General features: G+C 37.7%; 1 protein-coding gene and 1 pseudogene across 1 annotated transcript in view; one reads left to right on the forward strand and one right to left on the reverse strand.

Moving 5' to 3' along the window:
• Positions 1 to 22115, forward strand: part of IL1RAPL2 (interleukin 1 receptor accessory protein like 2) — a 1438686-nt gene that overhangs the window by 74815 nt on the left and 1341756 nt on the right. The gene's annotated exons all lie outside the window — the stretch shown is intronic.
• LOC118731908 lies at positions 17446 to 18426 on the reverse strand (annotated as a pseudogene).

Here is a 22115-nt window from a genome sequence, read left to right on the forward strand (position 1 = left end):
GGAATTGGGAAAATCTAGAGCAGGAAAGGGTTAAGATAAACTGGGTACCAAAGGAAAAGACCTTAAAGAAGGTGAAGGCATAAAGGTAGGGTTGAGATAGAATAAAGCGTTGGAGAAGGAAAGATAGATAAAAACTGTAGAACAGTAATCCTGAAATAAATAAATAAAGAAATATATATATATATATATATATATATATATATATATATATATATATAATCAAATGAAGTAAAAATAATAAAAATAAACAAAAGAAAATAAGATGTAAAAAGGTAAATTAGTAGTAGTAATAATGTTGATTACATATACAATGTAATAATTATAAAGATAAAATCAAGTGAGGAAAAAGAAAAAAAATAGTTTCTTAGTAAACGTTGCAAATAATGAAAACAAAAATTTAAAAATTAAAAAAAAAAATTTTCAAAAATTTACATAAAATTTGCAGTAATGAAGGTCATTCGCTTCCTCTATTGTTATGATCCAGTCCTGATTTTTAGGCAGGTTTTGCTTTGTTTTTATTACACTAGAGTCAATTTGTGGATTAGCCTCTGGGGGCAGTGTTTCTAGGTTGACTTCCCAGACTCTAGAGCACACATGTCAAACACAAGGCCTGTGGGCCAAATTTGGCCCGCCAGGCCTTGCAATGTGGCCCGCACCGCGCTGTCATCTCTGCACTCCACTGCTTTCCATCACAATGACGTGCGGTGACATAGGAGGCTTGTGATCTCGCCGGCCGCCTTGCTGGCCGCTGTACTTGCTATCTATTACGCATGCGCATAGATAACAAGTCATGTGAGATTCAGGAGGCGTGACCTATAGTCCGGCATCCGATGTGGTTGTGCGGGTGGCAGAGCAGAGGAGAGAGTGTGTGTGCGGGCATAAAAAATACACAGCAGAAGCTGCCAGTTCCTGGCATACAGTACAGGCATAAAAATCGCAACAGAATCTGCTATCTGTACCCAGCCAGGCATTTATTGACTGACTTTTTTTTTCTCCACTCCATCTGCCAAATCAAGCTATCCCCGTGCAGTTTTCAACTTTTTCCTTCTAACGCAGATTTCCAATAAACTACATCTTTTACTGCCAATATTGATCCCAAAATGTCCAGGAAAAGAAAAGTTGACGGTGAAGGCAGACAATTTAATGACAAATGGGAAAATGAATACATGTTTGTGCTTAGAGAGGGCAAACCAGTGTGTATTTTGTGTTATGAGACAGTGTTGGTGATGAAAGAGTACAATATACGTCGTCATTTTGACACCAAACATAATGTTAAGTATGGCAAATATACTTTGGAAGAAAAGCATAAAATTGTTAAAGAACTAAAAGGCAAACTACAATCACAGCAGCAAATGTTTACAAAGGCTACAGCGAAAAATGATGCTGCAGTGAAAGCAAGCTTTATAGTGGCTGAAGAAATTGCCTGTACTTCAAGGTGTTTTTCAGAGGGTGCCTTTTTGAAGCAATGCATGCTAAAAGTGTGTGAGCAAGTATGCCCAGACCAGATACAGAGTTTTCAAAATGTCAGTTTGTCAAGAAACACCATTGCAGATAGAGTTCAAGAACTCTCAGGAAATCTATCATCACAGCTGGCCGAACAGGCATGCAGTTATCTTGCTTTTTCACTTGCTATCGATGAAAGCACAGACAACACTGATACAGCGCAGCTGTCCATCTTTATACGTGCTACAAAGACCGACCTCTCTGTCACTGAGGAACTTTTGGATGTAGCTGCCATGCATGGGACGACGACTGGTAGAGATATATTTGAGGCTGTGGAGAAATCTATAAAAAATTTTAAATTACCCTGGGAAAAGTTGGTGGGGCTAACTACCGATGGCGCACCTTCAATGTGCGGAGAAAAGAAAGGCGTGGTTGGACTAATGAAGGAAAGAATGCAAAAAAGACACTGCCACACACCCTTGATTACTTATCATTGCATTATCCACCAAGAGGCTATGTGTGGAAAAGTTCTGGACATGAATGACATAATGACCACAGTCATTAAAACTATTAACTTTATACGGGCACGTGGCCTGAATCATCGCCAGTTCCAGCAGTTATTACAGGAGGTGGGTGCAGAGCATGGAGACGTGCCATACCACACAGAAGTAAGATGGCTGAGCAAGAGCGCAGTCCTCAAAAGATTTTTTGAGCTCAGAGAACAAATTGCTCTTTTCATGGAAAGTAAAGGAAAGCCCTTGCCTGAACTGTCGGATCCCGCCTGGCTATGTGATTTTGCTATGATGTGTGACATATGCGAGCATCTCGCCCAACTGAATCTGAAGCTGCAGGGATGCAAACAAGTCATCACGAAGATGTCTGACATGATCACAGCATTCCAGCGTAAACTTCAACTATGGAAGTCCCAACTGGAACAGGACAATCTTGCCCACTTTCCCCTTTGTTTGAGTATCTCAACCACTATTTCTGGTACTTTTCCTTGCAGTCGGCTGGCTACCAAAGTTAGCCGTTTACTAAGTGAATTTGAGCGGCGCTTCTCTGACTTTAGAACATAGCACTCAGGCTTTGACATCTTTGCCAATCCTTTTACAGTTGATGTCAACAATGTGCCCCATCACCTTCAGATGGAGATAATCGAGCTTCAGTCTGACAGTGGCCTGAAATCAAGGTTTCAGGATGTTGAAATTGAGGACTTCTACCCTCTACTGCCCCCTGACTCAATGCCAGAGCTCCGACTTCATGCTGCCCGTATTCTATCCATGTTCGGGAGCACCTATCTTTGTAAACAGATGTTTTCAATAATGAATCTGAACAAAAACAAGCACAGATCACGCATTACCGATGACAACCTCCATGCTGTTTTGCGGGTTGCTACAGCCCAAGAAATAAAACCGAACATTGACTCATTGATCCGGGGAAAACGGTGTCAGACATCTAGCCAGATAACAAAACAATGAGCATTTTAGGTACATTCCAATATTACTGTTTTGCTTGATACCAATATTACTGTTTTGCTTGATAGCATGTGAGTTGGTTAACAGCACTGTTAAGGAAAAGATTGTTCCACTCATTTTAAATTCACATTTCTGGTTAACATTGTCAGTTTATGACTGTTCAGTAAACCATTCGGCCCGCGATTTAGGCTGGATTTTAGATTTTGGCCCCTTCTCTGATTGAGTTCGACACCCCTGCTCTAGAGCCTCTCCAGCTTTTTTTTTTTTTTTTTTTTTTTCGTCCTCTCTGAAGCAGGAACTATGGAGGGGGGGAGGGGGCAGGTCCAAGCAACTGCAATCTCCTGAAACTCTCTGATATCCCTCTGAGGCAGATCCAAATGTGTTCCTCTTTAGATATCTCCCCTGTTAGGAGCCCTGTCCACTTTCACGGGTGACAACCGCCCAACAGCTGGGGCTTCTACTTGTAATCACCGCCCTTGTCCTCCAGCTTCTGTGCACTCTGTGCGCGCAGGCTTTTGTCTTCGCGGCAAGCACTCTCCACCCTCTCCCCACGAAATCTGACCTTTTCACTGAGCAGTGGTGCACTCCAGTGCAGCCAGGTGTTTGTGCAGTCTGGGATCAGCGTTCTGGGGGTCACAGATGCTTGGTGGTCGCTGCGGCTGTGGATATTCAGGCCTCTGACAGGATCCTATCTTCCTCTCAAGATGGCGAGGTTTCCCGTCCAAGCCGGTAGGTAGCTCTGGGCAGGGACGTAGCCAGCGTTGGTGCTTCCCTGTGAGGGGTACCTCTGTCAGCAGCCCCCCAGCAGTTTCTTCTGGTGTTCGCTGTCTCCCAGCTTGCTAATAAACACTCACAGCACAAGACCCTCAGTTGCTCTCTCTTTCTGCTTCGGGAGAGGGCTCAGAATCCGCCCATCTATTCTTCCGCCATCTTACCTCCTCTGTCCCTTTCTTTCTTCTTCCTTTTCTTCCCCTGCTTGATTTAGAGTTACTGCTCTAAATCTAGTCAATTAATTATCAAGGAAACTCAACTCTACTTTTAATTGATTTTGGTTTTATTTAATCTAAATATAACAATAATTTTTTTACATAAAATATTCAATCATGCTTTATTATATGGTGAAATTCACCTATACATAAAACTACTTGCTTTTCTACCTTTAGAAATTGTTGGTGAATCTCAGTAAGGGTTTTCTAACCATATGCTTCTCTTTCAAACCTTGTGTTAATATAGACATCTGCACATCTAGGATTATTAAACTATAGTGTCCAGTTGAGTGCCCTTGTGTATAACTCTTTAGAAAGCAGGCTTGCAAAAAAAGATCATTTCTCCTGCTTTGATAGCAATGTGACCAAAGGTGGACTTTACTGCATTGGAAGGTGCTTATATATATCTCACATACATATATGAGCTACGTTTTACAAAAGTCATTGTAATAAGACCCAAACTTACTATATAGATTATTAATGGTATATGTGATCACATTACTAGTGTTCACTTCAATGGAAATTTTTTGCATGGATTTTCTTTAAATTTGAGTTCCCCTAGTACATTTTAATATCTATTTACAAATATAAAATTAATAGAAAGTGAAGGTATGAGAAATATAGGCCGAAGTACTGTAAAGTTTAGAATGGAAACAAATAATTTCTAATAAACCTATGGAGAAATTATTCAATTTACAAAATTCAGTTTAGACTTACATTTTATGGAATGCATTTATTCATTTATTATACAGTCTGATGAATATATTTGGATTAATACTCTCTTCATTTTTTAAATAAAAAACTACCTTCTTTAGCTGTCTAATTATTTAACTATTTTAGTTAAAGGGAATGTATAGCAGGATATGTGGTGAATCTACTGTTTCTAGCCTCCCCATTCATTTGCAATAATATCTATAAATTTTTATTTGTAGGATTTATAAATGCTTCAGATTGTGATGACAATGGATTTACATGAGATGTCAACCAGGAACCAAGAAACAAAATCAAGAGGAACCTTTTATTTTTATTGTTTCAGCAAAATGACAATAAACTGATGACTAAATTATTCAGTTATGAGAGTAACTGTCAAGTACTGTAGCTAAGAGTATCAATTTTGAAATTCAATACAGTAAAAAAAAATCACTCATATGAAACTAGAGGCCTGGTGTATGAAATTTGTGTGTGTGTGTGGGGGGTGTGCTTCTCAGCTCGGCATGCACCCTCTCCAATCTGGGGATTGGGCCTACACTGGCAGTCAGACATCCCTCTCACAATCTGGAACCGCTGGCTCTTAACTGCTCGCCTGCCTGCCTAATGGCCCTTAATAGCTTCTGCTGCCAGCCTGATCGCTCCCTAACTGCTCCCCTGTTGATCTGATCACTCACAACTGCCCTTCCTTTCCACAACCCATTTCCTCCACGCAAGGTGGTGGAAATGCTGTGACCAGCCTCCTCTGGGCTGTGCAGAGCAGTGGGACCCCCAGGCCTCACTGCACTGAGTGGCCAACGGGGCCCGCCTTCGCTGCGTGTGTGGTTATGTTATGGTGGCCCTCTTTGTGGTGCCCCTCTTTGTGGTGGCCATCTTTGTGGTGACATCATGCAGTGCATGAGGGCACGAGGACCTAGGCTTTCATTAATATAGATATGACATATAAGTAGTGAGATTTCTGTTAACCTGTAATTCATGACACTGTTCAAATCTTTTGATCCACAGAGTTGATTGGTAAGAAACAGTAAGAGGTAATTTTCTCATTATGTACAGAGTTTTCCCTTTCTCTCTATCACTAAATACAGATATCTGAATTAAATTATAGGCACAAAGTCATATTCTGGGTGGATGAGGAGACCAAGCAATTAATGATAGTTTTGTTTGATTAAAACCTGAAACAACATTCTTGAGTTTGATGACTGCAAAATATGTTTATTGCCAGTATAATCTTGGTAGGGGGAATCATGTTCAGTTTGTTCAATAGGTCCAAAGAAGGGTCAACTAATTTTTAGAAAACATTTTTCTTGCTTTATAAGCATTTGGAAGTAGTTGCTGCTATTTCCTCAGGGCTTTCACTGACCTTCCATTTGGGATGTATTTTGAAATAAATAACTGCTGGAGGTTTTAGTGGCCTAAAATAAAGAAAGTATGAGTCCTCATAGGCAGTCTTTCACTTAACTACATGTTGTGTGTGTTTGTATAAATGCAACTTAATTTTGTCTCATTGGCCAGTTGTAAATGCCTCAAGATCAAGAATCTCAATTTTTTTTTTAATTTGAAATTTCATAGTAATACTAGATTAGGTCATAGTAGGCACTCGGTGTCTATTTAATAACACTGTGAATATGAGCCTCAGTTTGTCTAGGATAGTTCCAGTTCATAGTCCAAAAGCAATCATAGTTGATGTTTTTAATAGTAAGTCAATTCCTTCAGTGCTTTCAGATTTTGGTTGACATCCCAAAGGCACATATTTAGGTTAACTGTTCACCATGTCAGAAGGTGCAGCTGACATTTTACCCTGTATTATTGATGCTTAGCTGTTTCTAATCCCCAAGGAAAACCTTTGATCCATGGCCATGGATAATCCATGAAGCATGGGGAGGGGGACAACTCCTATTGATATGGCTGTATAATCTGACAGGACAATTCATTTTTAGATTTCAAAGGCAAGTAGGGAACGAGCCAATAGCAATTGAATTAAAAAAGTGACTTTAAAACATTTCAATGCCAATTCTAAGTGTCTGGTCTGAATCCAGCTGACCTGCTTGGAATATACAAGTTTAAATGAGGCCAGTTATTCTGCTTATGTTTTACATAAATATAGAAAAACTACTTACTTTCTGTTTAGAATTCTGCTTCTGACCAGATTAAAAAGTTGAATAGTAGCTGAAATGGTTTATGGGAGGATTTAATTGATCTTGAAATTCAGTAAGTTGTGTGTGTGTATTTACACTCAATTTTAGGGGCTGTGTTTAGTACATTGATTGCCTGTTTTCAATGTTCTTTAATATACAGTAATACATTTTTCAAGTTTAGTTTGCTCTATGTTCAGTCTTTGAGGCCACTTCTTCACTTTGGACTTTGTTCCTGCCTCTTCTAATTTAGGTTTAAGACTTCCTTCCTTCCTTCCTTCCTTCCTTCCTTCCTTCCTTCCTTCCTTCCTTCCTTCCTTCCTTCATTTTTTTATTACATTTTTATTATTTCCATAAAATGTAATTTAAATTGGTTTAGAGAGATGATGTTTAAGAAACACTTTTATTTTTTAAAATTAAATTTATTGGAGAGACATTGATCCACATGATCACATAGGTTTCAGGTGTGGTTTAATGTTACAAGATCTGTATATTGCACCCTGTGCTCACCACCCAAAATCTAATCTCCTTCAGTCACCTTATTTTATGACTCCTTTCAGTTTTATATCCCACATATATGTAAAATCATATAGTTTTTATCTTTTTTTGACTCATTTCACTTGGCATACTATTCTCAAGGTCCATCCATGTTGTTGCAAATGGCAGTATTTCATCCTCATGGATGAGTAGTATTCCATTGTGTATATGTACCATATCTTCTTTAACCAGTCCTCTATCATGGGACACTTTGGTTGTTTCCATGTCTTGCCCACAATGAACAATGCTGTAATGAACAAAGGCGCTATATCTTTACAAATATATGATTTTGAGTTTTTTAATTATATACCCAGGAGAGGGATTGATGGGTCATTTGGTAGCTCCATTCTTATTTTTATAAAGTGTACTTTTATTGATTTCAGAGAGGAAAAGAAAGAGAAAGAAAGAGACAGAAACATCAATAATGATAATCATTGATTGGCTGCTTCCTGCATGCCCCCCACTGGGATCAAGCCAGCAACCTGGCATGTGCCACAACTGGGAATTGGACATGACCTCCTGATTCATAAGTTGACCCTAAACCAGTGAACCACATCAGCTGGGTTCCATTCTTAATTTTTTGAGGAATCACCAGATTGCTTTTCATAGTCCTTGTACCAGTCTACATTTCCAACAGCAGGGAATGAGGGTTCCTTTTTCCCACAACTTCTTCAACCCTTGTCTTGATGATAATGGCCACTCTAACAGGTGTGGCGTGGTATCTCATTGTAGTTTTGATTTACATTTCCCTGATTGCCAGTGAGGTTGAACATCTTTTCATATACCTATTGGCTATTTGTATGTCTTCTTGGGAGAGATGTATTTTTAGACCATCTGCCTACATTTTGATTAGGTTGTTTGTTTGGTGTTGACTTATATTAATTCTTTATATATTTTGGAAACTAAACCTTTGTTGGAGCTACTGTTTGCAAATATCATTTCCCATCTGGTTTGCTGACTCTTTATTTTGATATCAGTTTATTTTGCTGTGCAGAAGTTTTTTAGTTTGATATAGTCCCATCATTTATTGTTGCTTTCACTTCCCTTGCCTTTAGGGCCAAGTTCATAAGATATTTTCTACAACTAAGGTACCTGCATTTTCTTCTATGCAACTTATTGCTTCTTGTTTTATATTTAGGTTTTTGATCCATTTTAAATATAATTATTGTACATGGGGACAAACTATAATCTAAGTTTATTCATTTGCATGTGGCTTTCCAGTTTCCCCAGCACCATTAATTGAAGAAACTGTCCTTACTCCATTGTGTGTTTCTGGTTCCTTTTCCAAAAATTATCTGTCCATATACATGTGGTTTTATAGCTTGGTTCTCTATTCTGTTCCATTTATCTGTATCTCTTTCTTGGCAAATTTCATGCTGTTTTGATTATTGTAGCTCAGTAACATAATTTTAATTCAGATAGTGTGATACCTCCAACTTTGATCTTTTTTCTCAGGATTGCTTTGGCTATTTAGAGTCTTTCATGGTTCAATACAAATCTGATGATTTCACATTCTTTTTCTTTAAAAAATGACATTGGGACTTTGATGGGGATTGCATTAAATCTATCTGTTGCTTTGGGAAACATGGCCATTTTAACTATGTTGATTTTTCTAATCCATGAACATGGGACACTTTTCCATTTCATTTTTTAAAAAATCTTTTTAAAATACTTCTTTGTAATTTTCAGTATATAGGTCTTTCACATTCTTTGTTAAGTTTGTTCCTACATATTTTATTCTTTTTTTTTTTTAATTGCAAAATATAGTTTTTGCATTTCTTTTTCTGAAGTTTTATTGTTAGTAAACAGAATGACAATAGATTTTTGAACATTGATTTTTGTATCTTGTAACTTTACTGTATTTGTTTACTGTTTCTAATAGTTTTTGGTGGAGTGTCTATGGTTTCCTATATGCAGAATCATGTCATCTGCAAAAAGTGAGAGTTTTACTTCTTCCTTCCCTATTAGTATGCCTTGTATTTCTTTCTCTTGCCTTATTGTTTTGGCTAGGACTTCTGGCAGTATCCTAATATATAAAAAGCCAGGGGCCATCATGAGTGAAGTGACTGGATGGACGACCAAACAGCAGGCTGTGTGGGGTGATAAAGACTGGCAGGGGGGATTAGTGAGTGATGACCAAACGACTTAACAGCAGGCTTTGTGAGGTGACCAGGATGGCAGGGAGGCAGTTGGGAGTGACTAGGCCAGGGGAGGGGATATTGGGGGTGACCAGGCCGGCAGGGGGGCAGTTGGAAGTGACCAGACCAGTAGGGTGGGCAGTTGCGGGCAATCAGGCTGGCAGGGAGGGCAGAGAGGGGTGACCATGCTGGCAAGGGAGCAGTTGGGGGCAACCAGGCTGGCAGGGGGGCAGTTAGGGGTGGCCAGGCTGGCAGAGGGGGGCAGTTGATGTGATCAGGCTGGCACGCAGAGGCAGTGAGGGGCAATTAGGCCCACAGGATGAGGCAGTTAGGCGCGACCAGGCAGGTGAACAATTAGAAGCCATTGGTGTAGGATTGTGAGAGGGATTGGGCCTAAACTGGCAGTTGGATATCCCTGAGGGTTCCTGGATTAGAGATAGTGCAGGCTGGCTGAGGCAACCCCAACCCCATAAATGAATTTCATGCACCGGGCCTCTAGTGATGAGAGTGGACATCCTTGTCTTGTTACTGATATTAGAGTAAAGACTTTCAGCTTATCAACTTTGAGTATGATATTAGCTGAGGGTTTATCATATATGGCCATTGTTATGTTGAGGTACTTTCTTTCTATTCTTATTCTATTGAGTGTTTTAATCATAAATAGATGTTGTATCTTATCAAATGCTTTTTCTGTATCTATTTATAAGATCATATGATTTTTACCTTTCTTTTATTAATATTATATTGATTGATTTGCATGTGCTGACTCATCCTTGTGCCTCTGAAATGATTTTTTTAAATATAATGTTGTATTCCATTTGCTAGTATTTTGTTTAGGATTTTTGCATCTATGTTCATTAGAGATATTGGTCCGTAGTTTTTGCCAGGGTTTCGTATCAGAGTTGTATTGGCCTTATAGAACATACTAGGATTTGTTACCTCTTCTTCAAGTGTTTGAAAGGGTTTGAGAAGGATAAGTTTTAAATCTTTGAACATTTGGTAAAATTCACTGGTGAAGCCATCTGGTCCTGAACTTTTATTTTTGGGGAGATTTTTATATCTTTTTCAATATCTTCATTGCTGATCAGTCTATTTAGATTTTCCAATTCTTCATGATTTGGTGTAGGAAGGTTATATATTTCTAAGAACTTATCCATTTCCTCTAGGTTATTGAATTTGGTGGAATATAGTCTTTCATAATGTTCTAGTGTTATCCTTTGTATATCTGTGATGCCTGTGGTGATTTCTCTTCTCTTATTTCTGATTTTGTTTATATGGGTCTTTTCCATTTTTTCCTTAATGAATTTAGCCAAGGGGTTGACAATTTTATTAATCTTTTCAAAACTCCAGCTGTTTCTTTTATTATTTTTGTATAATCTTTTTGTACTCTCTTTCATTTAATTTTGCTCTAATTTTTATTATTGCCTTTTCTCTGCTGACTTTGGGTTGCATTTGTTCTTCTTTCTCTAGTCCTTTAAGATGTGATGTTAGGTTGTTTACTTGGAATTTCTCTCTCGTTTCTCAAGATAGGCTTGTAATAATTTAAATTTTTCCCTTATTCTAACACTGCATCCCAGAAGTTTTGATATGTTGTATTGTCATTTTGACTTGTCTCTCTCTCTATTTTAATCTACCTTCTTATTTCTTCTTTGACCCAGTAATGCTTTAGTAGTATGTTTTTCCATCTCCATGTACTTTTTCCCCTCACCATAATGCCAACCCTTGATCTCTGTGAGGTTCCCTCCCCCCATGCACTCCACCTGGGGATCAATCATTGTAGGAAACAGGGTTCAACTACAGTAGCTCTTGGTTAACAGACAATATGCTCCTTGACCCTACTCTAAGGACAATGGGAGGCATGTTTTTGGAGTTCAAGTAGCAGCAGGGCTCTGTGGTTTCTTTCCTTGTCTGAAATACCACCACCCGGCCCAACAGTGTAGAGCCACATGGCAGAACTTCCTGCTCTGTCAGGCCTCTGCTGGTTTGGTCACTATTCACTCAGCTTGCCGCTTGCCCTGCTGGACTGCCCCCTGCAATGCTTTGTTCCTCCCAACCAAAGGAAGTGCCTGCTTCCTCTTCTCTCCAGGCTGAGCCACACACACCCAGCTCCAAGGCTGCATCTGTGGGCCACCTGTGCTTTCCTCCCTTCTCTCCCCATTTATTCCAGGTTTCCCACCTTTAGATGTCTCAATGCACGGGTCTCTTAGGCATGCTTCTGTATTGAGCAGGGAATTCTTTGTTGAATTATATTGGTTAACTTGCTAAAATTTCAGGGAGAAAACCCAAGGAGATCTCTCATGCTTTTTCCTCTGACTTCCACAAGGAATACTTTTGAAACTCAGTTTACTCTCTCTGATTGAAAACCACAGTAGAACCAAAAGTAAACATTTTGACTTATATAGGAATAATTACCTCTTAAAATTTTTTTAAAAACTATCGTTAATTCAGAGAAACTTCAAGTGCTTTTTGGTCACACAGCATAATATTCTAGGTCTGTAAGAGAGTTTCTATGGTCATTTTGTACTTCTCTGTGCCTTATGGAAACTTAATAGCGTCTGAGCTTTTCTTTATCCTAAGACACAAAATAATCCTTACTGCTTGCTTCACTGAGCTTGAAAATAGTGGGCAAAAGAAAATCTTAGGCAACACAGTATGTGCAATCTTCCATATACAGACAACATTATAGACTTCCTTTCAGTAGAAAGTGTTTCCCTCCTCATCTCCCAGTGATGAAATAAATTGTCTGCTGCATCTTTATAACCAGTGCACATGGTTTTGTTTTAAATTTTTAAAATAATTATTTTTATTGATGTAACATTGGTTAATAATATCTATAAGTCTTAAGTATACAACATTCTAATTCATCATCTGTAAGGATTATAGTGTGCTCAACAGGGCACATATTTTTTTGATGGTTGATGACAGAGATTGAGAGTTACAAAGCAAAGGAATCCAACCTATGCACAAAGAAAACACAGCTTTGACTTCATTTATGCCTACTGGCAGGTATATAGCAAAGTAATATAATCTTAGGGCAAGTTCCTGGGTTGGGGGGAATACTCTATGATGATAACCAGAATGTGGGAGGCTGAATGAATGAATGGATTTGCTGTACACAGAGGGATTAGTGGCTGAAGATTGGATCAGGAGACAGGAGAGTGTGAGATACTGAAAATTAAACATGGAAGGGGAAATAACTGCTAAATACATTTTAAGTAGTTTTCTTTCTTCTTTTTATTAAATTTATTGGGGTGACATTGGTTAATAAGATTATATGGGTTCCAAGTACACTTTTCTATGATACATGATTTGTATATTGCATTGTATGCCCACCATCCAAAGTCAGATAATCTTTTTTCACCATATACTTGACTCCTTTATCCTTTACTACCCCCAAAACTCTTCCCTTAGTAACCACCATAATGATGTCTGTGTCTATGAGTTTTGCTTGTTATTTGTTCATTTGTTGCTTTCAGTTTCATATTCCATGTATGAGTGAAATCATATGGTTAACTTTTTGTGTCTGAAATTTTGCTTAGAATGATATTCTCAAGGTCCATCCATGTTGATGCAAATGGCAATATTCTATCTTTTCTTATTACTGAGTAGTATTCCATTGTATATGTGTACTTCAACTCCTTTATCCAATCATCTATTGAAGGACATACTGGTTGTTTCCATGTCTTGGTCTCTATGAATAATGCTTCAGTGAACAGAGAGGTGAATATATATTTTTCAATAAATATGCTTACATTTTTTGTATGTAGATACCCCAAAAAGGGGTAGCTGGGTAATATGGTGACTCTTTCTATTGTTTTTCATAATAGCTGTACCAGTTTACATTCCCACCAGTAATGAATAAGTGTTCCATTTTTTCCATGACCTCTCCAACACTTGTTACTTGCCTTGCTGATAATAACCATTCTAACAGTTGTGAGGTGTTATCTCATTTTAAGCAGTCTTGATTGTTATGGGGAGTAAATAGCAAGAATGACTGTATTTTGGGAGGGAATAATATTTTGAGCTAATATTGGCTTTGAATACATGTAAATATTTATAAAAATATTATTTAGATATTTTCAATATTATTTAGAAAATCAAAGGAATGGTCCTCAAACTTTATTTAATTTATATATCTATTTATTTGCTTATGTAAATTTCTCTTGGAATGATTTGGTAATACAGACAGCACTGATGGGCTTTTCAAAGTCTAGTAGGTTACGTTTCCATTGTGGTCTTCATTAATTATCTTTTTATGTGTTTTCAACTGCCAATCTATTCTCAGACTAGTTATGAGACTAAACAGCATATGCTGTTTGTTTATCCATTTGTTTAGCTTTTCATTCATTCAACAAATACAATAGCTCAATATGTGTGCTATGCACTTCACAGTACAATTTATTCATTCAGAATATTTATTAAGCACTACTCTGTATGTATAAAACAAATATATAGTATGAAAATAACTCTCAAATCTCTTAATCTCTCTCTGCCTTTTTTAGATTATTGTTGACACTATTACACATGTCCCCATATCCCACCCCCCTTTGATCCCATTCACCCATCCCTCACCCCTTCTGCCTCTGGCCATTACCACACTGTTTTCTGTTTCTATGGGTTATGAATATATATGCTTTAGCTGCTCCCTTCACTTTTTGTGCTTTCCTCCAGTCTTCCCACCACACCCTTTCCCACTGACTCCTGTCAGTCGCTTCCATGTATCCATATATCTGTTTATTTTTTTTTTAAATCTTTATCGTTGAAAGTATTACATGTGTGCCCATTTTTCGCCATTGACCCCTTTTAGCCTGACCCTGAACAAAGCCTTATGCCTGTGTCCATAGGTTAGGTATATATGAATACAAATTCTTTGGTTGAGCTCTTCCAACCCAACCACCTTCCCCCACCTTCCCTTTGAGATTTGACAATCTTTTACATGCTTCTATGTCTCTATATTCATTTTGTTCATTAGTTTATTTTGTTTATTAAATTCCACATGAGTGAGATCATGTGTTACTTGTATTTCTCTGAATGACTTATTTCGCTTACCGTAATAGTCTCCCTGCCCCACCATGCTCTCTCAGAGGGTTAAAGATCTTTCTTTTTTACTGCTGCATAGTATTCCATGGATAAATGTCCCACAGTTTTTTTTTTTTGTTTTTTTTTTTAATAATTCTGATTCCTTTAAAAAAAATTTTTTTTTTATTGATTAAGGTATTACATATGTGTCCTACCTCCCCCATTGCCCTTTCCCACCTCCCTACTCATGCACTCATCCCCCTGGTGTCTGTGTCCATTGGTTAGACTTATATGCATGCATAGAAGTCCTTTGGTTTATCTCTCCCCCTTATCCCCACCATCCCCTACCTTCCCCCTGAGGTATGACGGTCTGATCAATGCTTCTCTGTTTCTGGATCTGTTTTTGTTCATCAGTTTATGTTGTTCATTATATTCCACAAATAAGTGAGATCATGTAATATTTATCTTTCTCCGACTGGCTTATTTCACTTAGCATAATGCTCTCCAGTTCCATCCACGCTGTTGCAAATGGTAAAAATTCCTTCTTTTTTTTTTCTTTTCTTACTGCAGTATAGTATTCTATTGTACAGATATACCACATTTAAAAAAATATTTTATTGTTTAAATTATTGCAAATAGTAGTACATATGTCTCCTTCCCCCTCTCCCCCCGTTGACCTTCCCCTGGCCTCTCCCATCCCCAGCAAATGCCCTCACTGTCCCCCAGTGTCTTGTGTTCATTGGTTATTCTTATGTGCATGCATACAAGTCCTTTGGTTGATCTATTACTCTTCCTTCCTCAAAACTCCCCAGCCTTTCCACTGCAGTTTGTCCATCTGTTCAATGCTTCTCTGCCTCTGTTCATGTTCATAATTTTTGTTCATGTTCATAATGGTCCTTATTATTTATAAATGATTAAGATCATGTGGTATTTTTCTTTCACTGACTGGCTTATTTCACTTAGTGTAATGCTCTTCTGTTCCATCCATGCTGCTGCAAATGGTAAGAATTCCTTCTTTTTTATAGCAGCGTAGTATTCTGTTGTGTAGATGTGCCATAGTTTTCTAACTCATTCATCTACCGATGGGCATATTTCCAAATCTTAGCTATTATAAATTGTGCTGCTATGAACATAGAGGTGCATATATCCTTTCTGATTGGTGTTTCTGTTTTCTTGAGATAAATTCCTAGAAGTTGTATTACTGGGTCAAATGGCAGTTTCATTTTTAAATTTTTGAGGAAACACCATACTGTTTCCCACAGTGGCTGCACCAGTCTGCATTCCCACTAGCAATGAAGGAGGGTTCTTTTTCTCCACATTGTCTCCAGCAGTTGGTGTTTGTTGACTTGTTGATGCTAGCCATTCTGACAGGTATGAGGTGTTACCTCATTGTTGTTTTGATTTGCATCTCTCAGATGATTAGTGACTTTGAGCATTTTTTCATATGTCTTTTGGCTTTCTGAATGTCCTCTTTTGAAAAGATTCTATTTAGGTCCTTTGCCCATTTTCTGATAGTTTATTTTATTTTATTTTATTTTATTTTATTTTATTTTTTTGTTAAGTTGTATGAGTTTCCTGTAAATGTTGGAGATTAAACACTTGTCAGAGATAACATTGGCAAATATGTTCTCCCATGCAGTGGGTTTTATTATTGTTTTGTTCATGGTTTCTTTTGCTGTGCAGAAGCTTTTTATTTTGATGGAGTCTCATTTGTCTATTTTCTCCTTAGTTTCCATTGCCCTAGAGCTGAATCGTTAAATATATTGCTATGACAATTATCTGCTATTTTGCTACCTATGGCTTCTTCTAAGATTTTTATGGTTTCTCATCTTACATTTAAGTCCTTTATCCACTTTGATTTTATTTTTCTGTATAGTGTAAGTTGGTGATCTAGTTTTATTTTATCTGCAAGTATCTGTCCAGTTTTCCCAACACCATTTATTGAGGAGAGTATCTTTACTCCATTGTATGTTCTTGCCTCCTTTTTCAAATATTAATTGAGCATAATGGCTTGGGTTGATTTCTTGGATCTCTTTTTTGTTCTATTGATTTATGTGTCTGTTCTTGTGCCAGTATCAGGCAGTTTCAAGTATAGTAGCTTTGCAATACAGCTTGATATCTAGCATTTGAGATCCCTCCAAATTTGTTCTTCTTTCTCAAGATTGTTGCAGAAATTCTGGGTGTTAATTTTGTATCCTGCTACATTGCCAAATTCATTTATTTAGTTTAGTAGTGATTTGAGGGAGTCTTTGTGTTTTTTCTATGTACAATATCATGTTATATGAGAATCAGGACAGTTATGCTTCTTCTTTTCCAATTTGGATGCCTTTTATTTCTTCTTATTGTCTTATCACAATGACTAGTACTTCCAATACTATGTCAAACAGGAGTGGTAAGAGTGGGCATCCTTGTCTTGTTCCTGTACTTAGGGGAAATGGTTTTAGTTTTTGTCCATTGAGTATGATGTTGGCTGTGGGTTTGTCATATGTGCCTTTCATTATGTTTATATGATCCTTCTATTCCCACCTTGCTGAAAGCTTTTATTAAGAAAGGGTTTTGGATTTTGTCAAATGCTATTTCTGCACCAACAGATATGATTATATATGGTTTTTTTTTGAAGTCTCTGTTTGTTTATATGGTGTATCACATTTATTGATTTGTGGATATTGTACCATTCTTGCAACCCTGGAATAAATCCCACTTGGTCATGGTGGATTATCTTTTTAACATAATGCTGGATTTTATTTGCCAGAATTTTTTTTTCATTTCAATGACATCTTTAATTTTTATCCATATGGCAAATGTTGAAACAGTATTTCAGAAGATTCCACAATTTGAAAAAAACCTTTTTTCAACTGTCATTTTATTGTAAAATGGTAGCATTAATTACAAACTTAAATAATAACTTGGTAGTCTGTAGTCAGGTACCAAATTATAGTAAAGGAAACTTCTTATTCAAAAGTGATCATAGAACTCAAAATGCAGAGTAAGAAGGACAATAAACATCTCACTAGCCAATAGATTGTTTTAATTCTCTCACTAGATGAAACTAATGCTTTTCATTTTTAAGTAGGGTAAACTGGAACTCCAGCAGATGGTGATACAGAAAGCTTTTGTCACAGCCTAGTTTCCAGTTCTCACTCTTGTTTCTAGCTGTCTCAATTAGAATAGATGCATTTACATATCTGGCTGTGCTTGAGCCTTCTTTGCAAGCAGCGTTAGATCTGAAATGCACTTGGCAATTGTCTCCTTTTCCTGCTGTGCAGAGATGCTCTGTACCACATGCTTCTCCACTCACTTGTTCCTTTCGACACATTATATTCTGCACAGAGATATGATAGATAGTACACGTGATTATTGACATCCTTTATACTCTATGCAGGCATTCCTGGTAAGTAACCTCCAAAGCCATAGCAATGTTATTCCTATGGACATAAAAAAGGTAATGGTGCTTTTTAACCAGTGCCTGCTGGGACTTTTCCAGATCAATTACCGCCTTTGATGGTAGCCTGTTTCACTTCTTCTAGTTGGGCAATTTGTTGCTGATAGAGTTTATCAGCAAATTCCCCAATAGAGGCACCATATTTTTAATGACATAGAGAAGCAACCCTATTGTTGATACAGCAGAGATGGTGTCTGGATTAACCACATATATTTCTTTGGATAGAAAATATAAGATAAGTCCAGTTCTGAGCACATAGGATCCTGTTACACTGATTTTAGGGTGAGGAAACTAAAAGAATTCCTCAGGGATCAGTCCAAGACAAACTTTTCCTCCATATTCAGGAAGAGGTAGTACAGGGGCAAGACTTGGCTGCCCAGTGTGAAAGATCCTTGTTGCTTGCAATACCCCTGGACCAAGGAGGGTGGCATTCTTCAGCAAAGAGACCCTGGGGCGGCTGCAGAAAACACCACCTGAGACAGCATGGTCAGCGAGGGCAGACTAGGCAGTCTTGGCATCCCCATGACCTGGACAAAGTATTCTATCAGAGTCTTGATTTGCTAGAATTTTGTTGAGGATTTTGGCATCTATGTTCATGAGGGATATTTGCCTATAATTCTCTTTCTTTTATTGTCTTTATCTGGTGTTGGGATTAGGGTAATGCTGGCTTCATTGAAAGAGCTTGGAAGTGCTCCTTCCTATTGAATTTTTGGAATAGTCAGTAGAAAATAGGTTTTATTTCTTCTTTGAAAGTTTGATAAAGCTCCCCTGTAAAGCCCTCTGGTACTGGGCTTTTGTTTGTTGGAAATTTGTTGATTAATGCTTCAATTTCCTCCATAGAATAGGGCTATTCTGATTTTTGGATTCCTCCTGGTTGAGTTTTTGAAGATCCTATTTTTCTAGGAATATGTCCATTCTAGGTTGACCAGATTGTTGGAGTAGAGTTGCTCATAGTATTTTTTTTTAAATGATTCTTTGTATTTCTGTGGGGTCTGCTGTTATTTCATCTCTTTTGTTTCTGATTTTGTTTATTTGGGTCCTTTCTCTTTTTTTCTTCATGAGACTGGCTAAAGGTTCATCAATCTTGTTTATCCTTTCAAAGAACCAGCAGCTCTTTGTTTCACTGATCTTTTGTATTTTTTTTTTTTGTCTCTGTCACTTATTTCTGCTCTGATCCTTATTATTTCCTTCCTTCTGCTCACTCTGTCTTTTCTTGTTGCTCTCTTTCTAATTCTTCAAGTTGAAGACTTAGATGGTTTATTATTAATTTCTCTCTCTCTCTCTCTCTCTCTCTCTCTCTCTCTCTCTCTCTCTCTCTCTCTCTCTCTCTCTCTCTCTTTCCCCCTGAAGTAGGACTGTAATGCTATAGACTTCCCTCTCAGCACTCTCAGCATTGCTTACACTGTGCCCAAATGATTATGGACTGTTGTTTTTCCATTTGCATTTGCTTCCAACATGTTTGTTTTTTATTTCTTCTTTGATAACTCTGGTAACCCACTCATTGTTTAATACTATGCTATTCATCCCCCAAGTGTTTGAATTTTTGTGATTTTTTTAATAGTTGATTTCTAATTTTATGCCATTGTGGTCTGAGAAGGTACTTGATATGATTTCTATCCTCCTAAATTTGGAAAGACTTTGCCTGTGTCCCAATATGTGGTCTATCTTTGAAAATGGCCCATGTGCACTTCAGAAGAATGTATATTCTGTAGTTTTGAGGTGGAATGTTCTGAAGATGTTGATTAAGTCCTATACCACTGTTACTTAACTCACTCATTTGCTGATGAGCACTTAGCCTGTTTCCAAATCTAAGTTATGATAAATTGTGCTGCTATGAATATAAGGGTACATATATCCTTTCTGATTGGTGTTTCTAGTTCCTTGGTATATATTCCTAGAAGTGAAATTACTGGATCAAATGGAAGTTCCATTTTTAATTATTTGAGGAAATGCCATACTGTTTTCCACAGTGGCTGCACCAGTCTGCATTCCCACTAGCAGTGAAGGAGGGTTATTTTTTTCTCCTCATCCTCACCAGCACATGCCATTTATTGATTTTTGGATGATATCCATTATGACAGGTGTCAAATGGTACCATATTGTCATTTTGGTTTGCATCTCTCAGATGATTAGTGACTTTAAGCATGTTTTCATATGTTTCTTGGCCTTCCTTATGTCCTCTTTGCAAAGCATCTATTTAGGTCCATTGCCCATTTTTTAATGGATTGTTTATCTTCCTTTTGTTAAGTTGTATGAGTTACCTATAAATTTTGGAGATTAAACTCTGTTTGGTGATAACATTGGCAAATATATTCTGTGCAGTGGTCTTTCTTGTTGTTTTGTTGATGGTTTCTTTTGCAATACAAAAGCTTTTTTATTTTGAAATAGCACCATTTGTTTATTTTTTTTCTTTAGTTTTCATTGCACTAAGAGCTATATCAGTGAAGAAATTGCTTTGGCATATGTCTGAGATTTTGCTGCCTGTGGATTCTATATATATATATATATATATATATATATATATATATATATATATATATATATATAGTTTTCCTCTCTTAAGTTTAAGTTCTTTATCTATTTTGAGTTTATTTTCGTGTGTGGTATAACTTGGTGGTCTAGTTTTAGTTTTTGCATGTATCTGTCCAATTTTCCAACACCATTTATTGAAGAGACTGTCTTGACTCCATTGTATGTTCTTGGCTCCTTAATTAATTGAGCATAGTGTTTTGGGTCAATTCTGAATACTCTGTTCTGTTCCACTGGTCTATATGTCTGTCCTTCTGCCAGTACCAGACAATTTTGAGAACAGAGGAGATTGGGGCAACAGCTGCTGCTCACAACCAAATGATGGCACCGGCCCCAATAGCTCCATGCTGTCAACAGGTGCAAGTGGGGCCAACATTGTCAGCACCTGGGTGTGACAGTGGCAGGAGTGGGGTTGCCAGCAGACAGGTGAAGGGGGGGGGCACATTGGGGGCACAGAGGATGAGCTGAGACCCACCCCAGGGACCATAGCAGCCTCATGGCCTACAGTTCCTTTAAAGGTGCACAAACTTGTACACTGGGCCCTTAGTTAGTGTAGAAAATGCCATATATCGATATTTCTGGTATTAATTTCATATCCTGCTATGTTGCCAAACTCATTATTAAATCTAATAGTTTTTGATGGAGTCTTTAGGGTTTCCTATGTATAATATCATGTCATCAGCTGATAATGACAATTTTACATCTTCTTTTCCAATTCATACGCCTTTTACTTATTTTTGCCTGATCACTATGGGTAGCATTTCCAGTATTATATCAAACAGGAGTGGTGAAAGTGGGAATCAAAGTGGGAATCCCTGTCTTGTTCCCATTCACAGGAGAAAGAGTTTAATTTTTGCCCAACAAGTATGATGTTGGCTGTAGGTTTGTTATATAAGGCTTTTATTATTTTTTTAAATAAATCTTTATTGTTCAGATTATTACAAATGTGTTCCTCTCCCCCCTCCCCTTGCTCCCCTCCACCAGGTTCCCACCCCATCCTCTGTTTTTTCCCCACCATCCATTGTCCTCATCCATAGGTGTACAGTTTTTGTTCAGTCTCTTCCCACACCCTCACGCCCCTTTTCCCCAAGAATCGTCAATCCACTCCCATTCCATACCTCTGATTCTACCAATGTTATATTCACCAGTTAATATTGTTCATCAGATTTTTAAATTCCCTTGGTTTTTAGATTTACTTGTCGATAGTTATGTATTTGTTGTTCATAATTTTTATCTTTATCTTCTTCCTCTTCCTAAAAACCCCCCTTCATCAATTCATATAATTCTGGTTTGGCAGTGATGAACTGCTTTAGCTTAAATTTATTTGTGAAGCTCTTTATCTGGCCTTTGATTCTGAGTGATAGCTTTGCTGGGTAGAGTATTTTTGGCTGTAGGTTCTTGTTTTTCATCACCTTGAATATTTCTTGCCATTCCCGTCTGGCCTGCATGGTTTCTGTTGAGAAATCAGCTGACAATCGTATGGGTGCTCCTTTATAGGTAACTACCTTCTTTTCTCTTGCTGCTTTTAATATTCTCTCTTTGTCTTTTGCTCTTGGCATTTTAATTATGATGTGTCTTGGTGTGGTCCTCTTTGGATTCCTTTTGTTTGGGGTTCTGCGGGTTTCCTGGACCTGTAAGTCTATTTCTTTCCCCAGGTAGGGGAAGTTTTCTGTCACTATTTCTTCCAGTATTCTTTTGGTATCTTG

This window comes from Pipistrellus kuhlii, unplaced genomic scaffold (genome assembly GCF_014108245.1).
Source record: "Pipistrellus kuhlii isolate mPipKuh1 unplaced genomic scaffold, mPipKuh1.p scaffold_m20_p_33, whole genome shotgun sequence".
Taxonomy (NCBI): domain Eukaryota; kingdom Metazoa; phylum Chordata; class Mammalia; order Chiroptera; family Vespertilionidae; genus Pipistrellus; species Pipistrellus kuhlii.